This window comes from Halichoerus grypus, chromosome 8 (genome assembly GCF_964656455.1).
Source record: "Halichoerus grypus chromosome 8, mHalGry1.hap1.1, whole genome shotgun sequence".
NCBI classification, from domain to species: Eukaryota; Metazoa; Chordata; class Mammalia; order Carnivora; family Phocidae; genus Halichoerus; species Halichoerus grypus.
The window spans coordinates 144058428-144079381 of record NC_135719.1 but is presented as its reverse complement, the minus strand read 5'-3'; positions in this window follow the sequence as shown (position 1 = coordinate 144079381).

Here is a 20954-nt window from a genome sequence, read left to right as displayed (position 1 = left end):
AGGAAAGAGGGGGAGGGAACAGAGGGAGGGAGGGAGAGATGGAGGAAAAGAGACCATCAGATATATAGGTAATAGCCCTAAGTCCCCATCCTGTCCCCTCCACAATAGTAGCCTTACCCTGCTGTTTGGTGTGTATGATTCCCATGCACATTTTTGTAATTTTACTACATAGTTTTATATCCATAAACAATAGATTGTGGTTTTATGTATATGTATTTAATATTGCACAAACAAAATCATACTGCATATATCTTCTTAGAGTTTGTTTTTTCTCAGCCAACTTATTTATAATCATTCTTCCATGCTGATGCAAATAAATTGGGAATATTCATTTCCATTGCTTCATGATATTCCATTGGATTTCTAAACCATGGTTAGTTAGTTCATCTACTCTTCCACCAAAACTGATAGACAGTTACGATGTTTGCCACTTTGTTTTTGTCTTTTTTTTTCCAGTTACTAACAAAATAATCATTTTTTGAGCTCTTTCTATAGTACCACCTGCATCTCTCTCATTCTATGATCATCTGGAGAGAATTGCATTGAGTGGATATACCACAATTCATTTAACCAGTCCCCTCATGGTGTGCATTGAGGTTGTTTTAAAAATTTTGTTCTTATCGACAGTGCCCCCAAAGAATGGCTTTGTATCCATTTCTTGGTGTCCTTCTGAGATTAGATCTTTAGGGAAAATTTCTAACAAAAGAAGAGCTAGGTCAATGAACATGTCCATTCAAAATCTTGCTAGAGCTAACAAAACTGTTCTTTGAAAAGTCTGCAGCAAATTGTATTCCCACCAACAATGTAAGTGAGGGACAACCACACTCCGTAACTTGTCAGCCTGACAGGTGAAAATGGCATCCCAAATGACTTCCAAATCACAGCTGATTTCTTATTTTCATTCATCGTTCATAAGCGGGAGATGTATCACGGTAGCATGTTGTTTCTTCAGACATTGTGGGCTCAGTTGATTGAAGATCTTATATTTCAGGACTCCTTCAAATTAAACAAGAGTCCAGACTGGGAGTGGGAGTCTCTGAGCCAACCCAAAACACAGTTCTCAGAAAGCAGGGCCCCAGAAGTGGTTGACTCCAATTGTCACCATGGCGCTGAGGATATGGATGCATAGAGGGTGGATGGATGAGAAGTGACAAGTAAGTGCATGAGGAAATGGGGTTTCTCCAGGCTAACGAGGCCAGCAGTGCAGCCCCGAGAGACCACTTCCTTAGGTTTTGTTCAAGCCTTTTTGAGGGAAGGTCTGACCCTGCCGCAAAGTCAGCCCCCCCCACATTCTTCACCCATGACACGTGCAGGTTTGTTCTAGAAGATCTCTACAGTACTCCCAGTCTCCAAATCTTGCAGCAGCGAGGGCACACTGAGCTGCCTGTGTGTTCCCTGTGGACTGATTCGGGGAAGTGGTGCCTAAAAGTCGGAGCATGGACCAAGCCCTGCGGAGAGTGGCAATCTGGCAGGGGATATAAAGAGAACTTTGCCAACTGCACTTCCATTTCTGAACTGAAGTTGTAAAATGTTGTTTTGTCAACTGTGTTTATAGAGAAAGTTTCCCTTTCCCTATATTTTCTGTTTTTTCAAAGAGAGCTCATCCTGATGGCTCCTCCCCAGCCAGACCCCTGGCGGGACACCTTCCCAATGCGGACACCGTCCTGGCTGGGACTTGGTGGGACAACCACATGGATGCCAGCATTCTCACCTCTCCACCAGAGAACACACCTCAGCAAAATCAAACCTGCAAAGTCTCGCCATGGAGGCTTCAGAGTGCTGCCATCACATTTGCTTAAGAGATTTGGCTGCATTTAAATTTCTAGGTGACAGACCATTGGAGAACCCTAAAATAGAACATTTCCTCCTCTTGTATTACTCAGACACGTTTCGGTTGCAAGTGACAGAATCTCAACTCAAATTAGCTTAAGGAAAAAGAAATCGGGTGATTCACATGATGGAAGGACCCAGACCTGATTGGATCTCAAAACATGGCCCCGGATCTTTCCCGCTTGCTCTGTTCTCTTCTCTGCTTCACTCCTCATGCTGGTCTTATTCTTTCTTCCTGGAAAGACAGCTGCTGACAGTCCCAACAGCATTAGAGATTATGTTCCATGGGGTAGAAGGAATGGTTTCCCACTAGACTCAGCAGAAAGCCCTATGAAGGGCTCTAATTGCACAGGCATATCCCTAAACCAGTTGTTGTCTATGTAGACAAGACTCCTTCATTAGCCCCATGAAGATTAGGCTCCATACTTGTAGAAAGAGGAGGGCGGGGGCCTAGGGTGGTAGGTTCAGAAAGCCTACACAGAGTTGGGATATAATTCTCCAAAAAGGAATGGAAAGGAGAATGGGAAGATGTACTGGGTTGCCCAGAAGGAAAACAGCAACACCCGCCTCCAGCAGATCCTACACCAGGGATGACCCGGCAGCATTGGAGAAGTGAGAAGTCCATCACAGAGGCAAGAAGGACTTTATCCTCAGCAGTGGTCAGAAATGCAGGGCATGGGGTGCCTGGGTGGTGCAGTCGATTGAGCATCCGACTCTTGATTTCAGCTCAGGTCGTGATCTCAGGGTGGTGAGATCAAGCCCCACGTCGGGCTCTGCACTCAGTGAGAGTCTGCTCGAAGATTCTCTCTCTCCCTCTCCCTCTGCCCCTCCTCGCACTCACTCTCTCTCTCTCTCTCAAATAAATAAAATAAATCTTTAAAAAAAAAAAGACAGAAAGTAATGCAGGGCTTGGTAATGGCTTTGAGTTGGTTTTCTTGGTTGTTCTTCAATTCCTTTCAGAGAATGCGTCCCTTGTTGGCACACCAGATGGCCCTTCCCACCTCACCATGATCTCGGCTGCTCTCCTTCCAGTGTGGTCTAATGGTCCATCCACGGAGTCAGTGGTCGGTTTCTGTGTGGTGCCTCTGACAGCCCCCGAAGCCACGGCCTCTGCCCTAGGGAGCTCACATTCCTCGTAAGGGGGACAATGACACACGTACTGTCATAGATGAGGAAGAACTTGGTCTCTCTTTGGAGGAAGGGACATGGCCCATTCAAAGGCTTCCCAGACAAGAGGGCGTTTGAGCCAGACCTCTGGGTGAAGTAGACATTTTCCAGGCTAGACAGAAGAGGAAGAAATTTTGGACAAGAAAGAAGGCCTCCTGCAAGCGTTCAAAGACTAGATGGCATAGCTGTTGATTGTGTTTGGGAAGGAGCATGTTGTCTCTGATACCATGAAGTGTGGCGTGAACACCCAGAAGACGCTATGCAGTGCTGGGAATAATGAACATCCGTGCGTCCCCTTCCGAGAAAGGGTCATCATGACACCACAAAGAGGGCCAGGAAGCATGAGTCACCCCAGAGGGACCTCGGAGGTGCTGGGGGCAACCAGACATCAGGCTTTGATAGACCAGCAAGCATCTGAGGCTGGGAGAAGGCACACTGGACACGGGCCATCTCAGAGCTCCCCCTACTGGTGGGACTGAGCACCCCCCACCCTGCCGCCCCAGCTTCCCCGGGTCAGGGCTGCCCAGGCCTTGGCAGGACCAGGTACACAGGTTGGAGGGGTGAAACCCTACAAGGCCCATGACCTGGCCCCTCTCCAACCTGCACTCTTGCCACCCTCCCCTGGCTCATCATGGTCTAGCTGTGACAGTCTCCTTTCCAGTCCTTGAACCATCATGCGGAGCCTGCCTCGAGGTCTCCACGTTTGCTGTTTTCACACCCCGGATATTCCCTCCCCAGGTCTTTGCATGGCGGACTTCCTCCCATCACTGAGATCTTGGCCCAAGGTCATCTTTCAAAGAGACTTTCCTCGGCAACCCTACCTAAGGGCTCTTTCCATCCACAGTCACTTCCACGTGGTCCCAATTTGTTTGTTTGCCTGAAATTAGCTGCTCTGTGCATGTCACAGACTCCCTTCACAATGCTAACTGAAAACTTACTAAGTTTCAGGCCCTATTCTGACGTTGTGGATATGACAATAAGTCTGACCGAGTCACTGCCCTCAAAGAGCTTGCATTCCACTGGTGAACACAGATGAACAAACATGAACAACATAATATCCAACAGGGCTAAGCGCTGTGAAGAAACAATTCAGAGTGATGAGATCAGGGCTGATGGAGGCTGCTGTTTTATTTCAATCAGTCAGAGAAAATGCTTCCCAGAAAAGACTTTACAGCCAAGATGTGGGTGAGCCAAGGAAGCAAGCCAGGCAAGTACCTGGAAAAGAGCATTCCAGGCAGAGGTCATAGCCAGTGCAAAGGCCCTGAGGCAGGCGAGTTCAGAGACTAGCAAGGTCTGATGAGGAAGAGGAAGAATGGAAGGGGATGAGGTGGGGGTCTCACAGCCCATGGTAAGGACCTTAGATTGTATTGTGAGTGTGAGGGGAAGCCTTCAAGGGTTCCTTCAGGAACATTTGCTCCACCAAAATGCTAGTTCCGTAGGAGTAGAGTCTTGACTGCCCCTGGCGCCCCACGGCAACACAGTGTCTGGCCCATAATAAATGTCACATGAGTCTCTGTGGGATGAATCAATTCATTAATGCAGCATCCCTCCTCTATCCTGCAAACTCATACTAGCTGAATGTTGACATTACAATTTCAACATTCCAACTGCATTTTAACCTGTCAGACAAAATCCTTTCATTGCGGCCGATTCCACTGACATTCAAGATGCCAGAGTCTTCCCAGGTAGCGAGCTGCAGAGGCGGGGACGCCTTTGCTCATTTTCACCATATCAGATTCTTTGTGCAAAGTGGAGGGGAAGGTGTGCGTGCACGTCTCCCCAAAGAGTTCAGTGCAAAATCAAGTCTTAAAATGCAGCTCTGGCACCCAGGGCCCCTGTTTAGCAGTCCTCAAAAACTCACTTCCGTTCATTTGGTGCAGAAAGAATCGGCGCTATTTATTGCTACATGGACCTCTTATTTCCTTAAAGATGATCGCCCCCTCCAGAAGGCCTCCCGCCAAGAATGGGAAAGCTGGATTATCTGGTGGTTTCAGACTATTAGATCCCATAAATGTCATTCCTACGTTGGCACCTAAATGCCATTGAGTTCTTAGTAAACATGATAGGAAATAGTCTTTGCTAAATAAGCCTTGCATCACCACCAACATTGTAAATGCAGCACTTAACTGGGTATTTTTAAAGAGCGTAGGGAAAAAGAAAAAAGAAAAAAAAAACAAGGCAACACAACAGCATCTTTCCAACCAATCAAAATCAAATTATACCTGAGCAACATAATTGGAGTTTAATGAGTAGTTTTATGTTTTGCTAATCAAATCACCATATTGATGGGGTTTATCAGCAGAAATACAATGTTAATTACTAAGGACTGATAAAAAATTAATGCAACTCCAAATGCAACATCCCACATTACATACGGAAAGGCCTGTGTGGACGGTCGGGAAGCTGGTCATTTTTCCTTTTAATGAGTCCGATAGCTGCCGGGCACGGGAGCTCTGGCTGGGCAATGTTTATTTGCCATTTTCAATTAAACATGGTTCAAGGGCTGGATGTCATCGGTGGGTGCTAATGGGAAGCATTCACAAGTGAACAGACTCCATCCCTGGGCTTTCATGTGAGGGAATAAAGCCGTACATTTTTAAAACGTCGCCAAATCCCTTCCCTTCGCTGCTCAGGGTGGTAGAGAGCCTGTCAACTGAAAGCAAGATCAAGCCCAAATCCAAAAAATAAATAAAATAAATGCAGATTTTGTAAGTCAACAACATTCACACTCCTCCAGCCAAAAGAGGTCTCTTGTTCAAAAGACTCGCGCGATCAGGGGTGACTAACTTGGGGACCTACTGTTGCTCAGCTGTTTAAAGAGAGGGGTTGTGTTCTGCATTTCACAGGACAGACTAAGAGAGTAGCCACGTGTCCCTCTCTCCCTCTTCCTTCTGGGCCAACCTGAGACGCTTTCCCTGACCTGGAAATGTCCCACAGGGGAAGGGGCTCAAGGAGACCAGGCTTCTCTTCTGAGGTTTGCCCGAGAGAACATCATCATCAAGGATGAGAAGAAAAGTTGGTTAAATAAAGAAATAAAACAAAATGAAGTTAATTGGACCTTCTTAGACCTTTCCTCTCCCTCTAAATATGTAGGCATGTTCTCCTCTCATTCTCTGCAAAATACTTTAAGGAGTCAAAAGCGAGGTGCGACCCCAATGTCAGAAGGTACTCAGGGAGCCCGGCTCGGCCCTACTCACTACCTGCACTCGCCCCACCCCTGCCCCCGCTCTCTGCACAAGGGACTTCAGGGCCGTCTCCCAGTCCACTCTTCCATCCCAGTGACCAGGAACCATTCTCCCAAGTAACCGTACGTTTGCACGGAGCTTCGAGATGACAAGACAGACTCACATGCGCTGGTTCATTTAAATCTCACCCCAGCCCCGTGAGGGGAGTATCATTGTCCCCATTTTACTACTGAGGAAACTGAGTCTCAGAAAGTCAAGTGGCTCACCTAAGGGGACACAGCTGATGGGCAGCAGAGTCAAACCTTCCACCTCAGCCACCAGTTCCAGTGGGGAGAAAGGATTTGGGGTGGCATCTATTGGCTTCTCCAAAAAAGCCCATACTCAGCCCCACATTTGAGACGGTACACCACACGCCTGACAGACCTCCGTGCCTCTGCCCACCTGGACACATCGCCTGCTCCCATCCGCAAGTTTCCTTGACAGACATCAAAGGGGCCATTGGCTCTCCACCACCCTCACCCCCGCTCTGTTTCCACTGCTCCCTCTCCTCAGAACACCTTGTCTAGTGTCCCAAAACCACACTTTATCCATCCTTCCTGGACCAGATCATGCTACCTCCTCCAAGAAGGCCACCTGGATTCCCCCAGGCAGAAATCAGATCTCTGCCCTCCATCTTCTCAAGACTGCCCAATTGTAATTCATGCATTAGTTGTATAGTTCATTGTTTAATGACCGCTCCTCTTCCATGATGGCACATTCTGGGAAGCCAGGGAGCTAGCAGAATGAGGCCCTCAAAAACACAGGGTACCATGAGCGAGTGAATGAATGAATGACTGAATGAATCACTTGTTGAACCTCTCCTATAAGCCAACCACGTTACATACATAGTACGTACTTCGGAGGCTATGATAGGATGAAATGAAATAAAGCCAATAAATGCAGAACACCCAAAACCTGACATATATGCATAAATGCTTAATAATTTGTACCTATTATAATTATCACCATCACTTTTATTATTATCATCATATTGTCTCAATTAAATACTTACCACAACCCCTTCTTACCTCAAATTTTATCTCCATTTTACAGATAAGGAAATGCAGGTTCAGAGAGGTGAAGCTGGTAAGGGGTGGAGCTGGGATCTGAGCTGGAATTCAAACCCAGGTTCAGCTAACAACAGCAAAGCCCCCCACTTCGACATCACACTATTGCACTCCCCAACGTTGCAGTGAGCCCCGAATCACACTGTGAAGGAGGCTCTGAGGTACAGGACCACGCCGGATTCCTCACCTATCCCATCTCCCCACCGGCTCCAGACAAAGGTCTAAATAAGCCAAGCTCATGTCAGTAGGCCTTGGGATGGAGAAGTGTCTTCTACAGGGACAGTCTGGGGCAGAAGTGGATTCTGTAGCCAGAACTGTTTTGCCCTTTGACCTTGCCCACCCACCGTTGTCCCGCTGAGCTCACAGGTACCCATCTTTCCAGAAGCTGGAAACTGGGGAGCAAAAGAGCTAACAAAGGAGTGGGGGGCCAGGCTCAGACTCCTGCCTTGTAGCCTAGTGCTTTTTCTACTACACATACAAAAGGAATCTTCCCAAAATTCACTGCTCCTTATTTTTTGCCACTAAAACGTAGCTCCTGGGAGGCAGGGACTAAAACGTGGTCTGGTCCAAAACTGGTATTCTCTCCCTGTCTTTCCCTCTAGACTCTGCCCAGTGGAGTCCACATGAGGCATCCAGCACCTCAGGACCGACCTCAGCAGGGATGTGGCCCAGATCCCAGTACCACTCAGCCACCGAGAGTCTGAGCTGACAAAAATCATAGGGTTTCTCAGTCATGCCTTGACCACGGACCCACTTCTCTCAAGCAAAACCTTAGAAAGTATAACTTGTACGCAGGAGGGTGAGCATCCAGATCCTGCCAGCAGCCACCTCCTCATCCAGCCCCGCGTAGGGCCTGTGACTGGGCTCTGGGAGCACAACTGGGAGAGCTGTTACCCGGTCTACCCCATCTGTGCCTCCCAGGGAATGTCGCCACCACGGCAAGTCACGTCCACATCACGTCCAAGCTTTATGTGTTATTGACCTCACGGCCCAGTGCAGCAGGGCTCTGCTCCACACAGCCATTCAGAAACCTAGGACCCTCCCATCCACTGGCGCCACCATCCCTGCGTCCTTCCACAGAATCCCTACATCCCTCCAGCACAGAGAGAGTGTGTGTGAAGGGTTGCACTTGGGGTTTGTGCCACCTTTACCCACACAGCCCAAGCCAGAAATCAATCCCACAGCCCCCTGCCTACAAGGGCAAGGGAGACTGGAAATCGTAATCTGGGCACCCATGAAGAAAAGCAAATGCGGCGTGGGGAACACACAGCACTCTCTGCCACCCCATCATTTTATACATGAGAACTCTGAGGTCCAGAGAGGTGAGGTGATTATCCCCAGGTCACACAGCTTGCCAGCACCCAGATCTATTGACTTCCCAGCCACGGCTCTCATCCACAAAGTACGGTCTGCACCCATGGCAGGCAGGCAACATGGTAAAACAACAAACAAACGGCAAAGTGGAAACCTTTACAGAGAACATAGGTTCAAATCCCAACTCTACAACTCACCAGCTGATCCACGCTGGACAAGTCTCTGGCTCTCTCTGAATCTCAGCTTTCCCATCTGGAAAATGGAGGTAGCAATGCCAACTTCAACAGAGATTAAGAGGATTCAGTGGGCAGTGAACCCTAGTTCAGGAACAGAGATGTCGCAGAGGAAGAAGAATTCATAGCAATGGGCTTTTGCTGCCCACACCTGGACCCTCCCCACCCTCCTCTCCTGCTCTATTTTTTCTCCATAGCATTTATGACCTTCTAACTCAGTTTCTCATTTACTAAAGTGTTATTTTTATTATTCGTATCTGTCCTTCTCCCTGGAATGCCAGCCCCATAAGGGAGGGATTTGAAGGCATTTTTTAGTTGAAAATATTCCAAGAGTCTAGTCTAGTCTTGTGCCTGGCACAAAGGGGGCACTCAGGAAGCATTTGATAAATCAAGAAATTTTTCATTCACTCACTCAGTCCCAGGGTGGCTGTTTATTGTCACCACTGTTATCGGTTAGCCTATGACCTGCCCTCTTAGGGCATCCACCCACAGAGGTTCCCTCTCCTCTTACCAGCTACCAGACAGAAGGAGTGGAATGTGCAAGCAAACCCCTGTTTCATGAGGACTCTACTAGAGAACAGATCTTGAATTGGTCATTCACCTCCATGGGGTGTTTGGAATCACAGCTTACGGTATCAGAGTACTTGGCAGAAAAGCTGCCCAAACTAGAGAAAGGTGGGTAAAAATACCCTGGATTCTCCCATCCTCTCACCGTCCAATCCTATCACATTGCCTCCCATTGGCCGAATCTATCTGGAAACCCTTGGGCAAGCAGTCCCTGGAAATGTAGTCCCACAGGGCAGAGCAGGGCAGGGAACATCAGAGAATGTTTTCAAGAACAAACTGGCACATGAATGTTTTTCTTTCCACCTCCAGTATCTGGACATACCCAGCACATAGGAGGCTAGTCTTAAGTGTATTAGTTGAATACATTTATATATTAAATGTCTCTGTCAATGCTAGAAATGATATGTTCTATATATTTTGTGTCTTGCAAATTTTCTGAGGTTGAAATCTTACATAGTCCATCTGTAACTGACCCCAGTGATCTCGACCTTCTGGTGTTCACCCGCTTGGCAAGTACCCAGAACCTGAGCGTGGATGAAACCTGAAACTTTCTTCCTCCCAATAAAATACAGCAAAGTGATGAGATGTCACTCCTATGGTTACATTAAATTAGTTAAGACTCTAGCAGACTCATGCCACAGATGATCATTGCTGGCATGATGAAGTAAGCAGCCATGCTGACAAAGTGCCCATGACAAGGGACTGCAGGATGTTTCTAGAAGCTCTGGGTGGCCTCTTGGAACTGGAGAAGTCTCCAGCTGACAGCCAGAAAGAAGCCAGGGGCCTCAGTCCCACAGATGCAAGGACATGAATTCTGCCAACAGCCTGAGTGAGTTTGGAGGCTGGTCCTTCCCCAGTCAAGCCTCCATGTAAGACTGCAGTCCAGCCAACACCTGACTCTAGCATGGGACCCAGCTCAGCTAACCTGCTTCTGGACTCCTGACCTGTAGAAAGTATGCAATCATAACTGTCCTTCTGACTCACTGCATGAAAGGCTGCCCAGCACGCACACCTTAGACTTTACCTGAGTCAGACGCAGACTTCCACTGTGTTAAGCCACTAGGATTTTAAAGTTTGTTGCAGTTGCCACTATCCTCCTAAAAAGTACAAACAGGAAGGTAAATAATCTGTTCTGAGCACTCACTCTGTACCAGGCATTTTGCTAGACACTTTGTGTATATTATCTCATGCAATTACTTGGTCAACCTTATAAGGTAGGTTTTGTTCCTCCATCTTAATGGCTTAGGAAATTGGGGTTTTGAAAAGCTACACAACCTGCCCCTCATATGACTAATAAGTAATGGAGGCAGAATTAGAAGCAGGACCATCTGATTCCAAAGCCAATGGGAATCTCTAAAAAAAGAACATAATGTGTGCCAAGCAGGAAGCAGAGAAAAGGTACTTTGGTACATCAAAGTAAAAACAACTCACATTTGATCAAAAAGATCAGTAAGTGATCCAGGAGGCGGGGGGCTTTGAGATAGTCTTTGAAGGATGAGCAGAGTGGAATTCAGTTAAAGTAAGCAATACATTTGCAGTGGAGGTGACAGCCTGAGCACATGGATGGAGTTTGAAAAGTGTAGGACCTAGATGGAGGAGGGAGAGGGGAGCCCAGTGGGTCCAGAACGTGGGGTGTGGTAGGAGATCAGGAGGGTCTTGGATGACAAAATAAACACATACACAAATTAAGGCATTTGGTACTTTCAATATTAAAGGTTTTTGAGTACAAAAATTGTATGAGAAGCTTGACTTAGCATCATCTTATATAGGCACAAAGACTCTCTTCTAATTCCTTTATTGGTGGAAGTGATAACACATAGTTTTCTTCCTTATAGTTAGAGAGATTTACCAGAAGCAGTTTCAGGAAGAACTAACAGAACCCCTCTCGAGAGCACACAGAAGAACTGGTCTCACCATATGGTAAGGCAAAGCCACATGGCCCCGTGACTGCTGGGAGCAGAGCCACACCTGTGAGCCCAGGTGTGTGCATGTGCGTCTGTGTATGTAACATGGACAGAAATATAGGCAGCCCGTATCGACAGGATGCTTTGTCCTCAACAAGCATGGCCATCAGCATACACAGGACGGATGTGACGGCAAAAGCCTCCCGAAAAGCTGGTGTCTCTTTTTCATTTCACGTGAGGAGCAGTGATCTCCTTTACATTTCAAGCCCCTGTCATCCCTTCAGACACACAGAAGATTTCCTTTTCATAAACAGAAGACCTGTTAGGCCAGCCATGACCACAACAGCCCAGCCATGACCACATCCATCCCACCGTCCGCAAGCCTGAGAAGCAATGAGGCCAGAATTGAGAAAAGCTGTGAGGGGAAGGTCAGAGGGGCTGCTAGCTGAGTCCTGTTCCGTCCACAGAATAATCCAGGCCCTGAAGTGACTCCCAGACCTCTGTGACCCAGCCTCTCAGGCCCCCTCCCATCTCCACCTGGTCTAGCCCCAAGCAGGGCGAAGACATCACAGCTGGGCTCATGAAGGCTTATGTCTGGGTTCAAATCCTGGTCCGGCTGCTCCAAAGCTCCCTTGACTTTGAGTAGGTGGTTTGTTCCCTTTAAACACTAGAGAATACTGGGAGAATTAAAGGTGACTAATCATTTATAAAATGCCTGGCCTATAAAATGGACTCGGTAAATAATGGCCGTTATTAGCCAGACCTCCTTTTCTCACTGAAAATTATGTGCTTAGATGGCTTGCTGTGATATTTGGGATTGGGGACAGGCATTTTAGCAAGTAGGGAACTTTGGATTGGTGTGCAATCCATCTTGATAACGTGGACCCAAGATGAAACATAAGGATCATTTCAAGTCCGGAATCGGCAGCCAGTGCATGAACATCTCCTCCCCACTTTGTACCAGCTACAGATGTGATAAGGAACCTTCTGTGCCTTCATCCAAGTTGCCAAGGATAACAATCAGCAGGACTGAGACTGAGACAGAGCCTCGAGCATAACCCAGGACACCTCCCTGTGTGCTGACATCAGAATGATTGCTGATACCTTTCATACAGTTTGAGTTAACAACAACCTTACTCCCCACTCCAACTTTGTCCCCATACCTTCATCCTGTCTACCCAGGTATCCCAAGAGAAACTGGTTAAGCCCCTTGGGGACCCCCACATAGAACTCGCCTCTGGCATCCCCCATTGAACCAGGCCATCAGGGCCCAAAAGAAGACAGGTTTTGCTCAACAGGGGCTCATGCAGCATTATAATTACAGGCCATGCTTGGAACAAGCTTGATAGAAATTTGCATCTTGACTCCACCATTTTCCAGGTGGTTTGACCTTGGAAATATTACTGAAGCTTTCTGAGCCCCCAGTTTCCTCTTTAGAAAAATGGGAGCAAGCCCAATACTTAACAAGATACAGCATGACTCCCACATAGCCCCGGGTCCAGCCCTTGTCAGACAGGAGCCCTTTTGTTCCATACATGAGAGTCTCTGGCCAAGAACTTGGAAGGGACAGGGAGGGGCAGGGGCAATGCCTTTGCCCTTGGAAGCCAGGTACACGGGCTCTTTGCTCCCACACACCTCAGAAGAGGCGTGAAAAAGCAGCAGTCCTAGAGTCTTCTCAACAAATCACTTACCAAATCACCTATGCTTTTTGGCAAAACATTCTTGTTTCTTCCCTATTCCCTTTAGGATGACATCTGCCAAAGGACACCAGGATACTACATATTAGTGTATCCAAGACCTGGGATGATTCTGGCCAGGACCAGAGAGTCCTGCTTTCTCCCTAGGGGTTCCTTTCTGAATTAACAAAGGGGTGTCAGGGCTTCATTTGAATATTCTAGCCATTAATCCTGGGCACTAGCTGCAGGGCTGTTCCAGACCTTTGGGTGTTTTGAATACATTTTAAGGATCATTGCAAATTTGATTGCCATCAATAAAATTGCAAACAATATAATTATATTTGTTTGCTTATGTCTAAATAGGTGCACACATGTGAAATGTGAGTATGCTAATATAAGCAAACATGCATGCATATACATATTTGTGCTTTCGGGATGTATAGAGATTCATACCTACACAGCACACAAATGCACTTATATAACTTGCAGAAATAATCTACTTTTTCTTTCTTCTATGCTATACCGGAAAAAAAAAATCAAATCCAAGCACGGAGGAACTGAAAAAAAACTACATGTATCATTCACCTGATTTCAATTGTGCCTCCCTTTGAACCTCAGCCAAATCATTTTGTACATTAAAAATTGGTCAGGGATGATAAGATTCCATTTTCATGGTTGGTAATGCAGAACCAGGGAAAGAATACAATTACAGACCCCTGAGTAAACTCTGCGAATGTCAACTTGATGTAAATGATCAAGTGTCGACAAAGGGGCCAGGGAGGGAGGGCTCGGAGAGGGAAAGAGGGCTGAACTCCAACGGAGAGCAAGAGACAGACAGACGGAAGGAGAGAAAGGTAAGCGATCATCCTCTTCTGACCTTCCTAGAGGGGAAACGTGGAGCTCCTGGGGCCCAGGCAGTTTCTCAAGAACTCGTTCTTGGGCCAGTCTTGAGCATGCCGAGGTGTGGCAGCTAAATGCATTTATTTCACTCCCCAAACATTTCCTAAGCACCCTCTTGGGCCAGTAAATGCCAAACAAAAGGAGTAAAATAGGATTGACTTCGAGCGGCTTGACTCAGCCCTGGAGGATATCCTGCTGGGATGGGACTAGAAGCCCAAACAGACACTCCTCTGGTACCCGGCACCCAAGGCTTTTGTGGAGGTGGACCTACAGACAAAGGTCCTTCCCAGATAGAAAACACAATCAGCTCAGCCCACCCTTCCTACTACCACCTGGTCACAAGAATGACGGTGCAAGGTACAAGAGAAAGACGGGACAGCCCCACCCTGCTTGGAAGGCCGTCCTTAGTGGGATATCATGCCTCCGAGCAAAAGGGAGAGAGCCAGGAGATGATGAGTCTCAAGACCTCATCACACACAAAACTATGGAAAGAACTGAGACTCTTTCTTTTGAGAAGCAAAGCCTCAGGGGGATGACATCTATTATCAAAAAGCTGCTGTGAATTGGGGCAGGGCAAACGAAGCACCTGGGGAGTTTTGGACATCAGACTCTGGACCAGCAAATAGAAATGGCCAGAACAGATTTCTGTGTGTCACAGAGAGAGGGGTATCCAACATTAAAGCTTCTTTGTGTGGTAATGAGCTCCCTGTCACTGTAGGTATGACAGAAGGCTGGTCAACCATTTGTTTTAGAACATTGGAGGGGGCATTTCTGCACTGGAATTGGAGAGGTATTGACTGAAGGGTATTGAGAGGTGCTTAAAAGGAGAGATGGTTAATTAGAATCCAGGTGAGTATCGGCTTCCAGGGAGGAGAGAGAGAGAGTCTGAAGTCATAACCTGCCCTCCATGTCTCTTCCATTTGTCCTCGGGTCACAATCTCTCACATCTTGATACACACAACCCCACAGTGACACCTGTATGGCCTCTTATCTTAGACTGTTCCTCCAACACTTTGCCCTAGTTGGCATGTGCGTTCTTTCTCTGATTCAACAATGCCTGGTACCCAAATGGTAGGCGTTCATCCAGGCTCTGAAGATACAATGGGGCATGAGACACTTGAACTCTGGTATTTGTCTGATCTATTGATGCTGGACTTAGGGGCGGTCATGCATGAACCCAAGTGTTAGCCACTAGGCCAAGATGGCAGGTGTACTCTCATCCACCTGGAAACTCATCTGTGCTCAAGGGGGATATTATATGGCAAGTGGTATTTGGAACACAGTCAAAGATAAGCTTCACTAAACTTAAGGAAAAGGTCATACCTTTGGGCCTTCCTTCCACCTCTCCTGTCGGGGGGTGCCGGCTGCTATGGTGATGGGAGGGGTAGCAGAATGAAGGAGGTAGGAACTGACAAGCCAATCGACTGATGAGGTTCAACCTATGAAAGGCATTGTCCACATGGATTCTTTGGAGCCAGGCTTGGGAAGTCACAGTGCTGTTGCTATGGTGCTAGAATGTCAGGTCAAGGCTCCGACCTTCTGGATGCCGTATTGGTTCTGCCTTCTCCATGACCATGGGAATTCAGGGAGATGGAGGTGGTTATCCACATTAGAGTCTGTGTCTCCGGCGGTGCCTTGGATTTCCCTTTTCCCACTTCTGGCATCTTCACAAGAGAGTCAACCATTTCTCCTCTCACTCTAGAAATGCAGAGAGTACCACATAGGCTGCTTGTCAACTGCATCTCTGAGGTTGGCCCATCAAGTCACATGGAATTAGCTTGTGGTTCTACGGATGGACACCCAGACTGTCTCTCACCAACAGGAGGTTCCTCAGAGTGCTCCTTGTGCTCCTCCCTTTCCATGGACCCTCCAGCTTGGTTGGAAGGAGTGTTTGTGCAGCCAGTAGATATGAAGAGCTAGGGGATGAGCAGGAAGCTGGAAAAAGAGGACTCCAGCTTAAGACATCAGGGGAACTTCAGGGTCTGGTTTGGTCACTTTTGAGGTCCTGTCTTCCTAAGGGGGCCCCAAACCACATCCACCACCACACGTGATTATTTTTCTACCTCCCTAAAGTCTCCTATGGCACCTGGGGAGCTGACTTGCTGGATTAGTGTGTTTGCTGTCAGAACTGAAATATGACTCTACTTCTTTCCCACTGTTCCCTTGGGACCGTCTCGGTACCAACGTGGGAGGTGGGGGCAATCTGAAAAATAGAGACTTACAAACCAGCCCCCCCACCAAGAGCTGGTCCACCTCATCCACACAGGGGTCCTGCGAGAAGCCAGGTAGGCATGGCTGGTCTGGGAGTTCCAGATGCACGCGGTGTGCAGACAGGTAAAGTCGGGAAGACAAGACAGCTGAGCAGGGATGACCCCCATCTGGGGCTGAGGGCCGCGTCCTTGGGGGACCCAAAAAGAGCAAGCGTTTTCCAGGAGAAAGAACACACATCTCCCTACCATCCCATCATCATTCAAAAGCTGAGAGCAAGACTGATTTTTCCAATTTATTTTAGAATTATCAACCGAACTGATTAAAGCAGCTATCAACTTGGGTTGTTCTTTATGTGTCGTCCTCGTTTCACATTTCCAATGTTTTTTCGCGTGCAGGCTGCATAAATTATTGAAACATTATTTTATTTATCCATCCCCCTGTGACAGAAATAGGTTTTCTGAAAGCAGATCTTTCCCTAATCAGTTTTGTTTTTCTTGGTTTTGCTTCCAAATAGCTCCATGAATTTTAGGCTGACAGATGTGTAGCACTGGTTTACTTCTTTAGTGTGAACCAAGCCATGGCGGGAAGAGAAAGAGAGAGGCTCTGGATGCCAGGGTCCCTGGACATAGATGATCGGCACCTGGGAAACAAGACTTCCGAAGTTGGTCCGGAGAGCGGGCAAGAGGAAGATGGCACCATGAAGTGATGGGCTGGCGATTGTGGCCTCGGCTTCCTTGGGGTTCAGGGCATATGGACCTAACTTCACTTCTCCAGCCCCTGGGTTACAGATCTCCCCTTCCCGATGGTGGGCCATGCCCAGTGGGAGGTGCCAAAGGTCCCACGGTGACCATACAGTGAAATTGACCCAGCGTCCACCCCCACGGCCCTGCTGGCTCTTCCAGGGCATCAACTGAGAAGGGCCACTCTGACAGTGAGGCAACTTTAAAGGGTGGGTCTGTTGCATCTTTGCGGGAACATGCTTTCGGTCTAAAGTATTTGGGAGACAAGAAGCGACGTGTGTTGCCAAGAGAGGAGATGCGCCGATGTAAAGCCCAGATGTGCCAGAGAACACCTGGGAGGGCTCTCCATGCTTTGGGAGACATCAGCCCTGTTCACAGGGATCAGCCCAGGTCACAGGGCTTCGTCCACATGGCCTTAAGAATTGGGGGCCGTGGGCTCAGCTCTCCGAGAGAGTCCCAGAGAATCATGCAGGACTGCCTCTGGTGTCCCGTGCAGCCCCCCAGTGCATGGCCAGGGGAGCCTCTCCTGGAGTCCACGCCACTCCTAACAGAGCCCCTCGACTATAAGCACCACCTGTGGTCAACCACTCCTAGAGTAACAGTTCTTCAACCATAAGACACACTCCCATTCCAGAAGCCATAAAGCGGGGGATGTTCATTGTACAATCAAGGAGGTGTGGGGCGCCTGGGTGGCTCAGTTGGTTAAGCGACTGCCTTCAGCTCAGGTCATGATCCTGGAGTCCCAGGATCGAGTCCCGCATCGGGCTCCCTGCTCAGCAGGGAGTCAGCTTCTCCCTCTGACCTTCCCCCCTCTCATGTGCTCTCTCGCTCTCTCTCACCCTCTCTCTCAAATAAATAAATAAAATCTTTAAAAAAAAAAATCAAGGAGGTGTGGTATCTTCACACATGCTATTCCTTCTTCTTGGAATGCTTTTCCTTAGCTGGACCTCCCTCCCCACCACCACCAGCACCACCAAACTCCTAATCATCATGAAGTTTGGGGGGAACTCAGAAAAGATTTTCGAGCCTCCCTCAGGCAGCTTAAGACAGTCTTTCCCATGGGAATCCTGTAAGAAAAGGTCACGTTTCCTTTGAAGCAGAGCCTAGAACAAGGATCCTGACCCAGGTCACATGATTCACCAGGACAGAGAGCTCTTCAAGAAAGATCCCTAGTAGAGGGAGGACTGCAGGACAGGGAAGCGAGGGACCCAGCCCCAGCAAGGGTGTGGCCTCAGGTCAAGGCTGGCCCTGACCTGCCCCACAGGTGGGGCGGGGCCTCTGGAGCATAAACACACTCAAAGACTTGTCTGCACCTTGAAGCAAAGGAGCTGCCCCTCTTACCCCTGAAACAGCCAGTCATCAGCTCTCTGCTGCCCCCACGTCAAGTGGGCATGCGTGGGCCAAGGGCGTTCTGCAGATGAGGGGGGCAGCTGAGAGCTGTTGGCAACCCACACTCACAGCAACCGGGGGCCAGGGTTATGTAAAGGCCATCTGGGCAGGGCACCAACAGCATCCACGAAGACCGTCCCCCACAGACATGTTATGCCTGGCACCATCGTGATGGTGACAATCATGTGGCAAGCTCCCACGGAAGTTATATTCTATATTGATGGCTGTGTTGGCAATCCCATTTAACCCTCGTGCACCTTGAAACGGAAACCAAAATCCCCCTTGAACTGGCACATCACTGGGGCTCGGAGACCTCATGGGACCTGCTGACAGGTACACAGCTGGTTGACCATGGACCAAGTTCAGAGCAAATGTTCATTTGAACCCCAGTTTATCAGACATCAAAGTCTATGTTCTATTAACTATGTTTCTGGCCTCATTCCATTAAGGCAATTACCACATCACAAAATGTTTGTTTGCACATCCCTCTCTCCCACAGAACTGTGGCCCCATTATGAATAAAGACTGCCTTTCTTTCTCCCCACCTCCTCCTTTCTTTTACTCTCTGTTATGTTGGGGTGCGTTGCCACCATTTACAGAATGCACCCTGAGCCAGGCCCTTGCTGGGCCCTTGTGACAAGCTACATTATTTGTCCCATTTACCCTTAAGAAGATACTTATAGCCACTCATTGCCATCAGACTTCCCACCCTCGCTGGCATCAGCCTTGGAAATATGACTGGCTTTGATCAATGGAAGTGAAGGAAGGGATAAGCCTCTGGGAGGAAAGATACATAAGACCAGTAAGGAGGAAGACAGGAAGGTCTGACATAGTCCCAGGGTTGGGGAAGGCACCAGTGAGGCCAAGATCTGAAGGCATCAGATGGAACTAAGTGGAAAAATAAAGGATGCCGCTGTTTGTGCAAAGGCCCTGTGGTGGAAGGGAGCCTGATGTCATCAAAGCTTTGAAACAAGGCCAATGGCTAGAGCACAGTTGTGTGGCATAGGGAGATCATATGATTTCTCCAAGCTTCCTTCCTTGTTTATAAAATAATAGTGCAAGACCAAAATGTGACCTCTCTTGTTTTCAAGGTTCCCTTTTCCTGGCTGATTCCAGAGCTGGGTAGAGAACCCTCCCATAGGGAGACACCAGTGTCTCGGCCCACAGAATCTCATCTTGGGCAGGGCTCACCTGAAACATGGGTGCTGCTCTCATCCCCCAGCTCCCACATCACACCGTATACCCAACCCCAGTCCATAACAAAATAAAAAATCAATTTGGTTCATCTTCTTCAAACAAAAGAAGAACACAGAAATCTCTTAATAAGAAGAAAATAGGCCTATTTATAATCAGACCAAGAAAACTGCACATAATGTGCTTTGCGCCTCAAAACTAATTTCTTTAAAATTTTTAATTTGGAGCACACAAAATAACTATTTTTAAAAATATGCAATTGCACGACTAATCCCATATTAATGAAAGTCAACATCTGTGGCTTTTCACATCTGATAGAGTTAAAATATTACCAAATTAAAGCAAGGGATTAATTTGTTTTGACTTATTAATATTGGTTATCCGTTCAAGTTTATTTTCCCCCATTTTCTGATTTATTTTGGGTTTTTTGGTCATTAAATAGCTCTGTCTTGTCCTTCAAAGACTTCAGAATTACAGTAATCACCTTCCCCATCTTGCCATTCACACAAGGTACCATTATTCATAAGTAGGCACTCTGCTCCTTTTTAGCTGCACAAAGTCAATAGTCAGAAAACATCATTTTTTTCATTCTACTCAATTCCCAGCAACTCCATCTCTAAATTCCTCTTGACTTAGAATATTTGATGTCAAAACGAAATCGAGCCACTGCCAACACGAACATGACCCTCTCTGTTACACGCACGTGGCTCTTCTTCTTTGTATTCACCGCACGACATTCCAGACCTTGCCTGAATCTTTGTCCCCACCCACCCATGCTTCTGGATATTGTCACCACCACTGCAACCGACCGATGCCTGGGGCACACCAGTGAGTTTGACCGTCAACCAAGCCAGAGCGCTTTCCGTGGCTCTTTCGTGTGAAGCTTAGTGCTCAGTCCCGGGTGGAGGGGGCGAGGAGCAGAACTCGCCTCCTGGTGTCCTCCTGGACTCTAGCCCAGGACAGGATACTGTCCTGACACACGGGACTCTGAACTGAGCTTTCGCTGACACATTACTCTTCACAACTGGGGGAGGCAGCAAAGAGTCGGGGCTAGCACCTATCATCCTGCTACCCTTTTGGCTCTCTGGTCCTCAGTTTCCCCAACTCTAAAACCTGGAGAACAGTAGTCCCTCCCTCATACGGTTGTCCAGCCGAATGAGCTAAACAAGCGTGGGTTGTTGAGTGGCCAGTGGAGAGAACACATTTCAAGTACGAAGCACAACGTTTAGCACCCAGTAAGCACGCTGTAAATGTTTCTTGAATGGATAAATGTTTTCAAATAACTCCTTGCTGGGAATATCTTGTAGAGAAAATGTCGGGCTCCCATATCTAGGGAGCTCCCACAAATCTGCAGGCTGCTGAAATGATCGGTCATTCTATCAAATTATCAGGCCTCGCGTGGGGGCAGGGGAGCCATCGGGAAGGGCACAAATACATGTTGGGACTTGCTGTCACGTGACTAAAACAGCCACTCTGAGAGCCCGCAGGCAAACCCTCTCTCTACCGACCACGGCAGTGGTACCCAAACATGAGAGGAT